Source organism: Peromyscus leucopus, chromosome 9 (assembly GCF_004664715.2).
Source record: "Peromyscus leucopus breed LL Stock chromosome 9, UCI_PerLeu_2.1, whole genome shotgun sequence".
Classification (NCBI taxonomy): domain Eukaryota; kingdom Metazoa; phylum Chordata; class Mammalia; order Rodentia; family Cricetidae; genus Peromyscus; species Peromyscus leucopus.
The window spans coordinates 112,107,868-112,115,983 of NC_051070.1; positions in this window are offsets into that span (position 1 = coordinate 112,107,868).

Genomic DNA, 8,116 nt, shown 5'->3' on the forward strand with positions numbered 1-8,116 from the left:
ACCCTGAGCCTTAAAGGCGGCGGCTGCCACCCAGCTCCTTGAAGATTCTCTTCTTTCAATGTTCCACTGTCCAAGGGAGCCAGGTGTAGCGGAGCTTGAAGCCAGCCTGCCTCCCATAGCAAAAGCCCATCTAGAGAATGAAGGAAAAGAAAAGGAAGATGAGGTGGGGGTGGGTGGGGAACAACGGAATGCCCAATACTAAGACAGCCACTCTCAGAGTTTCATATTCTAAATTCTGAGCCAACTGCTGTCATGCATGTGTCGAAACTGGTACTGGTCAGCAGGAAGATGATGAAGGCCTGCTTCCCTTCTGGGTGCTTACTGAGCATTCTCATGTGTGCAAGTGTGGGTCTAGGCCTGCATGGTTCCAAACCTTCCACGCTGATGGGAAATCATATGGCTATGCCATCATTTAGTATCGTGGCTATTGAACCAGTTGTGGCTATGGATAATATGGCTCGATGCACTGAAGAATGGAAGAATGTTCGTCGTGGCCGAGCTAGCTCTCCACAGCTGGTGACGGCTCTTGTGTGTGTGGGGGGGGGGGGGGGGCACTGTTTTAGATCCTTTGCCTAATTAATTGTTGCAGAGTAGGAGACACCGGCTTAGTCTAGTAAACCAGGAAATTGATACTCAGGGATGGAAAATGACATGGCCTGAGGTCACAGGATGAGGCAGGGCAGGAATCCAAAAGCACACTGAATCTGCGACACGACTCCACACAACACACATGGGCGCGCAACTTCGATGCGGATAAAAATAAAGCGGGGCCGTCCCATCTCTCAGGCATCAGCTCTGTTTTAGTTACAAAGCCGAAACAGAAAGCAAAGCCAGAGGACCCACACTATCAATTCCGCCTACCCATGTAGACTGCCGGCCAGCCGGCTTGGCGAGCAGCTCCCGCAGTCCTGGCTCAACCGAGGCCTGTGGTCGAGCATGTTTTATTGCATGCCGAAACTCTCAGATTGCTCAGCCTCCAAGAACAAAAGTGATTGCAGGGCAAAGAGAGAAGGGAGGCTGGAGACTGCCCCTCCTGACTCTGAGGGTGGACACCCTGGCTGGCGAGTTGCCTCTGCCTCCACAGCACCGCTCCGCACCCCACTTTAGGGAGGCCCCATTGCCCGGGAAACGCCTCCCACTGCCTGGGCTCCCACGCCCAGGGGAGCCTCCATCTCTAACAGTTAGGGCCAGCCATTCAAATCACATTACACTCTAAGTGGTTCTACAAATTGTTAGCCCTAATGAAATTTAGCAAGAAGCGGCGGGAGAGGTGCAAAGAGTTAGAACGGGCTTCTTGGGTTTCGAGCCCCAAATTCAAGTGGTGGAAGCTTCTCGTGGAAAAAATGCAGGGAGTGTGGATTTCCTGTGGACAGAGGGGCACCCTCTTAGATTCTTTCTTTCCCGGTGCTCCACCCCAAATGGTACTAAGAGAAAGTCCTAGTGATTTCTTCACCCAGAAAAAAAAAAAAAAAAAATGTTGGTAAAGGCCCTGGGGAAATGCAGAGGGGAAAGATAAAGTCGGAGAGCTTATGTCCCAGCCTGGATCATGGACTTCAGGAGAGGACCTGAGAGAGGAAATTCACCTGCCTGCCAGGAATTCCTCGAGGAACCCAGCCTGTTAGGCAAGACCTGTGCTCTACACTGCAAACAGTCTGGAGACAGCAAGCTGCAAGCTGGCTGCTCCATCCTGCTCCGTATCCACACCACTCAATAACATCGCCAGTTGCCCTCTCCGCAGCAGATGGGTCAGGTGCGGTCCCTCTTCCCGATTACCACACAAGACTCACCACTTAGCGTTTATCGAGTGATCACCATCCAGGCTGGTCACCTGCAAACCACTTCTGGCGAAATCTACACAATGGACAGGACTTGCCCCTTTCACAGACGGTGGCGGGCGGGATCCAGGGCAAACCACGAAGTGGGCCAAGACTGTGTGGGTGTTTTTGAAACAGAATTTCAGATTGCTACAGAGAGTGGGGGAGGGTACCAGGTAAGGGCAAGACACATGGGCAGAAGGACAGAAGGACAAGGGCCAATCAATGTAGCCAGGTTCCATTTGCTTCATTTGATCATGTTCTGTTTCCCACCTCAGAATAAGATCGGCCTCTTGGGACAAGGCTTGTTGAAGGAGAAACCAAACGCTTGTGACTCTGTGCAAACCACTGCTCACATGTTGAAGAATGAGGCCCAGAGAAGACACCAAACTTTCCCAATGCCACACAGCAAAATGGCAGACAGTGGTAATGCAGAATGTAGACCAAAGGGGTTGGGTCTAGGGCGCTCATGCACCTTGGCTCATGCGCAGAGGAAAATTCCCTGCCCGCTGCTGATCACGGCGCCCTCCAATGGTGGAAAAGGGAGGAACAGCCAGGTGACCCCTCCTAGCCCCGAGTCCAGAGCTGCTGGCCACGGTTCTCCTAACAGCCTGGGCGCAGTGAACGCGAGCCACGGGGGTCCCGGAACCTGTGCTGCTGTCTCCAGGCTTACAAGTGAAGAGGTTGAAGCCAGGAGGAGGCCGAGTGTCTGCCCAAGGGCCCTAGCTGGCTGCGGCAGCACACGCCTGGGATGCCAGGGTTGTGACCCTTGTGTTCAGTTCCGGGTAACCTGGTCTACTTCTCAACCGCCCCCCACCGCCCCCCCCCCCCGCTTGCCGCCTGTGGAGCTGGTGAATCCGCACCCTGCCCAGTGGTGATGGTCTCTCCTGAAACAGGGGAAAGACTGATGAGGCATTCCTGTGGACTCCCACTGAGTCATTTGAGTGGAGCACCCTGAGTTTGTGGAAGGTTCTTGAGTTGCCTAACCCTGGTCATGAGAAGAGGCTTGCTGAGCGTCAGGCTAGCAGGATCAGCAGTGCTCACCACCACCCATAACACGATCACAGTCTCATATATTACAGATGAAACTATTTAAGCTCAGAGAGGTTAAGTAAGTGGCCAAAGGATGCACAGCTAATGAGAAAAGCTTGGAACCAGGGTTGGTTTTGGTTTTGGTTTTTTGTTTGTTTGCTCTTTTGTGTTTAGCTTCAATCTCTTTGTCTCTCCCTCTGTACCAAGCTTATGGTGGGTGTGGGGGAGTAAATGAGTCATTCCCCAAGTCTTTGATTCTCTGCTGTCCTCAGGCCTGTTAATCCAATGACAGCGATAGAGTCTAAGCCTCGAGGGGTCTCAAAAAGCCCAGCCTGCTTCACTGGAGATGGAAGATCACACTCTGAGAAAAGCACATTGCATTCATGACCTGTCTAGTCATGGCAGGCTGCTTCTATAGACAGCTCTGGCCTCTGCAGGGCCCACGACAGAGCCACTTCGAAAGCCTCGTTCACCTCCAGGCATCGGTCCATGAGACTGGACATGATGGAAACTTCCTCAGGTCTGTTCATGCCTCTCCTGTGGGAGTAAACAGACACCCTTTATATCTGAATTTCTCCAGGAAAAGTCTCCAGGGGCCTATATACCCTGAAGATGGAATGCCAGAATGTACCAGGGACTCACCTGGTCTGCGTTTTCTTCTGGCTAAGAGACCATGCCAGTCTAGGAGATAGAGACACATGGAGTCTAGGGAGAGAGTGAAGACCCTGGGAAGTATCCGAAGAGCCAACATGTTGGATGGAATTACTAATTCCAAATCTCAGTGACTTCCTGCACCGGGCTTTTTCTTTTAGGGCCACCAACCAGCTCGCAGATCATGACAGGGAGACTTATTAGTTTTGAATGCTCGGCCTTAACTTAGCTCTTATTTTAATCTGTTTCTCTTACTTACGTTTTTGTCTCAGGCTTTTTACTTTTCATTCTTTCTATGCATCTTTCTTTCCAGCTGTCTTCGTGTCTGGCTGGTGGCTGCCTGGCTTCTGCCCAGGGGTGTTCCTCTCTTTCTCCCTGTTCTCTTTCTCTTTTTCTCCTTCCCTTAGGCTTAGATTTCTCCTCCTCCTTATTCCCTCTGCCCACCAGCCCTGCCAATCCTTTCTCTGCCTAGCCATTGGCCATTCAGCTCTTTATTAGACCAATCAGGGGCCTTAGGCAGCATGTCTTTACATAGTAAAACAAAAGTTAATAACTTTAACATAGTTAACATAGATAAAGTAATATTCTGCAGCATAAGCAAATGTAACACATCTTTACATAGTTAAAATAACATACCACAACAACTTAGAGGAGACGTTTATAAGCAAACCACCAGAGGATGTCTGGTGGGTGTGTGACCCTCCTCCACAGGGAGAGCCAGGGACCCAGGCCTCTCCACCACACTGTGGCTCCATCAACGACTGGTATTCAGGATGAGTGACAGAAAGACACTGAGGAGAATTCACAGTGACTTTTCAAAACCTCCAGCTGCAATCTCTCAAGCCCCCATCTTGAAGTAAACATCACTCCCAGTCTTCCCCATTAGACCAAACCAAATCCTCCGGCCATGCCTGCAGAGACTCTGACAAAGCAGTGTCCCATTTAGGCGGCCCCTTCCCATTAACACCACCATGCTGCTACAGGAAAGGAGAAGGTGGTAGCTAGAGGGGCACTTGGGTCAGACTTAAATTCTCCCCATGATCTATTCCTTCATCTACAAATCAAAGCATTAACCCAGATGGCTCTTGAGAGTCTTAAACTAAGTGAAGAAAAAAAAAAAAAATCAGTGCCAGAGGAGAATTCATGTTGGCAGGTATAGCAGCAGCCCACACCTGTAATCCAGAATTCTGACTTGGAAGGTGGAGACAGAAGGACAGCAAGTGTGGGGCTAGCCCAGGCTACATAATGAATGAGACCCTGTTGAGACAGAGTTAAGAGGGGCAGGGGGAGAGAGAGAGAGAGAGAGAGAGAGAGAGAGAGAGAGAGTCAAATATTACCTTCCAAGAGCACTCTTACATTTTTAATTTCCAATTTGCAAAGATGAGATTGGTCCATGCAGGTGCCTTCCAACTGCCCAGGCAGGTTCCCTGCTAGACAAAGAGACACACGCCACCAAAGGAGTGAAGCAGCAGCTGGCCCTCTGTTGCTGCGGGATGTCTTTCTGTATGCTGTGAATGTGTTGCTCTGATTGGTTGATAAATAAAGCCGCATTGGCCTATGGCAAGGCAGCTTGGTGGCAGGTGGAAATCCAAGCAGACAGACAGGAAGAAAAAGGAGAGGCAGAGAGATACCATCCTGCTGTCCAAGGAGCAGCATGTAATGACACACAGGTAAAACCACAGAACATGTGGCCGACATACAGATTAATAGAAATGGGCTGAGATTAGTTATAAGAGCAAGCTAGCAAGAAAATTGAGCCACAGGCCATGTTCATGCAATTCATAATTGATATAAGTCTCTGTGTGTTTACTTGGGTCTGAGCGGCTGCAGGATCAGGAGAGACACAGGAAAAGACCCAGCTACACTCTGTCCTGCCCAGACTCTAGCTGCTGCACTGCCCTATCCTACACTAATGACACTGTGAATCCTCTTCCTGCTGGGCATCTCCTGGGTCTGAGTGATGAATGTGCTTTAGGTGTCTCTCAGCTACACTAGAGGGGCCTATCAATTTAGCTAGATAGGGGAGGGGCAGGCTGGCTTGGACAGTATCATTGGTGGTTTAAAGTCTTCATTTTTTTCAACCAATTCCACCTTTATTCATAAAGGTTGTGAGGCAGCCTTGGGGGTAATATGAACTCTAATTGGGTGGTTGTCTTAGTTCCTTGTTCCACAGGAGGGTTGAGATCATCATGGCTCCAGATAACACTGCAGGTGAGTGGCAGAGCCAAGCCTGGGAAGGGAGGGCCTCGTGACACTCCACAGACAGAGAGTCTGGTGCTTTTTGTCCATTTTCACTTTCAACCTCATTGGCAGCATCTAAATGCACACTTTTATTATCTGCTGCAGCCGCCTCCACCCTCGGGTGCCCCTACTCCACAGGACATCTAGCAATGTCCAGAGACGAAAATTTGATTGTCATATGTGGGAGAGTGCTATTGTCATCTAGAAGATAAATGTCTGGAGTGGTGCCAGATGTCCCACACTGTGTAAGAGAGACCCTCATAAGAATCACCTGGACCAAAATGTCACCATGATGAGGTGAAGAGCCCCTGAGGAAGGGGCGGGTGAACTGCTGAAGAAGAAGGAGGAGGAGGAGGAGGAGGAGGAGGAGGAGGAGGAGGAGGAAGATAGAGAAAAAAGAAAGGGAGGAAGGAAGGAAGAAAGAAAGGAAGGAAGAGAGAGAGAGAGAAAGAAAGGAAGGAAGGAAGGAAGGGAGGGAGGGAGGAGGGAGGGAGGGAGGGAGGGAGGGAGGAAGGAAGGAAGGGAGAAAAGAGAGAAAGAAAGGAAGACAGACAGACAAAGCGGAGGAGCCAGGTGGGCCACAGGAATAACAGCAGCCACACAAGGGCCCAGCCCCCATTCTTCCTGGCTTTCAAGCTAGAAACTAAAATTTTAATGGGAAACTACTTCCCTTTTAAGAGTCCACAATTAAGCTGCATACTTTAAAATTTCTATGCAGGTTGGACAAAACAAATCTGGAGACACTGAATCAGGGCTGCAGTTTTGCCTGGAGAAAGGCTGCTCTCCACGTGAACAAGTATAGCATAGCATTGCCTTAGACTCGAGGGCTTGGAGGAACTCTTAGGCCTTGACAATCCCTAGCCTTACCTACTCCCCTCCCAGGCAGCGTTGGTTGTACCATTAGGATGCAATAGAATCCTGTTTGTGTGGCTTTTCCTGCACAACAACCCCAAGAGCTAAGAGAACTTGCTCTTTCCCACTTTAGATGCAAGGGGTTCCCAGCCACAAAGCCATTCCATAGCTTTTCCAGGTGGCAAAGCAAACGTCAGCATTAGAATCTGAACCCCACCTGTTAGCCTCAGATCTGTTAAGGAGAAAACCAGCTTGCTGGATCTCCAGTGTCTACAAAAACATTTACAAGGGACTTTGCTCACTCTTGGGTCCACACACACAAGCATCAGTACACTGTGGTGGTCTGGTCACCCCAAGTTCCCCAAGTGCTCAGAACCTCAGCCCCACATCTAAAGCCACATCTTCCCACTGGAAGTGAGGTTCTTCCCCAGGGCATTGTCTGACATTTCAACTACTGGGAGGTGGCCAGATGTACGGGTAAACCTGCACAGGGCCGATCTACTCCAGAGAGCCACCCAGCCTGAAATTCCAGTGGTGCTGGGGTGGGGGAACCCCTAGCTAAGAAAAGCATGACAGCCTTTGTGTCGTGAAATAAGCAACCAGCAAAACATTCCGGTTGATTCCATCTGCTCATCATCTTAAACACCACTTTATTTCTCTCTTCCTCTTCAGCTCTTTCTTTTTTTTTCCCCCTGACCCTGAAATTTTATGGTAATCCCTTCTCTCCATGCTAAATGTCTACAGGGGAGAATCATCTCACATGGTTCTTACATCTCAGCCACAGCAAGCAAATAAGAAAGAGGACAATTAACATGAGGCCAACAAAAGACCAGTATTAATCCACAAGATAAATAAATCCTTGAGCTTCAAGCATAATGGCCTCTCATGCCGAAAATATTCATTTTTTTTCTGAAAGTTCTAAACCAGTATCTAAGCCCACAACAGACTCAAACAAACTCAGCCCCTCTCTGCTAAATACACACACACACACACACACACACACACACACACACACACACACCACACCACACACACACACACAGGAGCGTGCTGGATTTCATAAAATAATTTTAATAGAAAAGTACAAGATATGAACAAAAATAAATAATCTTTATCTCCTTTCTAGCTCAGCAAATTGAAAACCGTATAAAAATTGGTCTAAGACACAAGTCCTTCCTCTCTTTGGAAACACTGTAAGAGCTCTCTTTGGAAACACTATAAGAGCTTTTCCTCAACCTTTTAGATTGGCTCACACCAACCTTTCATTACATCTACTTTATAAAGCTAGCTAACAAGGTATTTCTCCAACATAAAACATCATCCAGTTCTCAGATTTAAGTGTAAACTCCATGTTAACAGGCAAATTAGAAGGTCCCTTTTATAAGTTTTAATCCTATGTCTCTAAATGTTTCTGCAATTAAAAAAAAAAAAAAACATCATCTTAACTTTCACAACATGGCATCTTGTTTACTAGTCCATAAAGAGAGGGAAGACTAGAAAAATACTTTTCAAGAAAATAAATATTT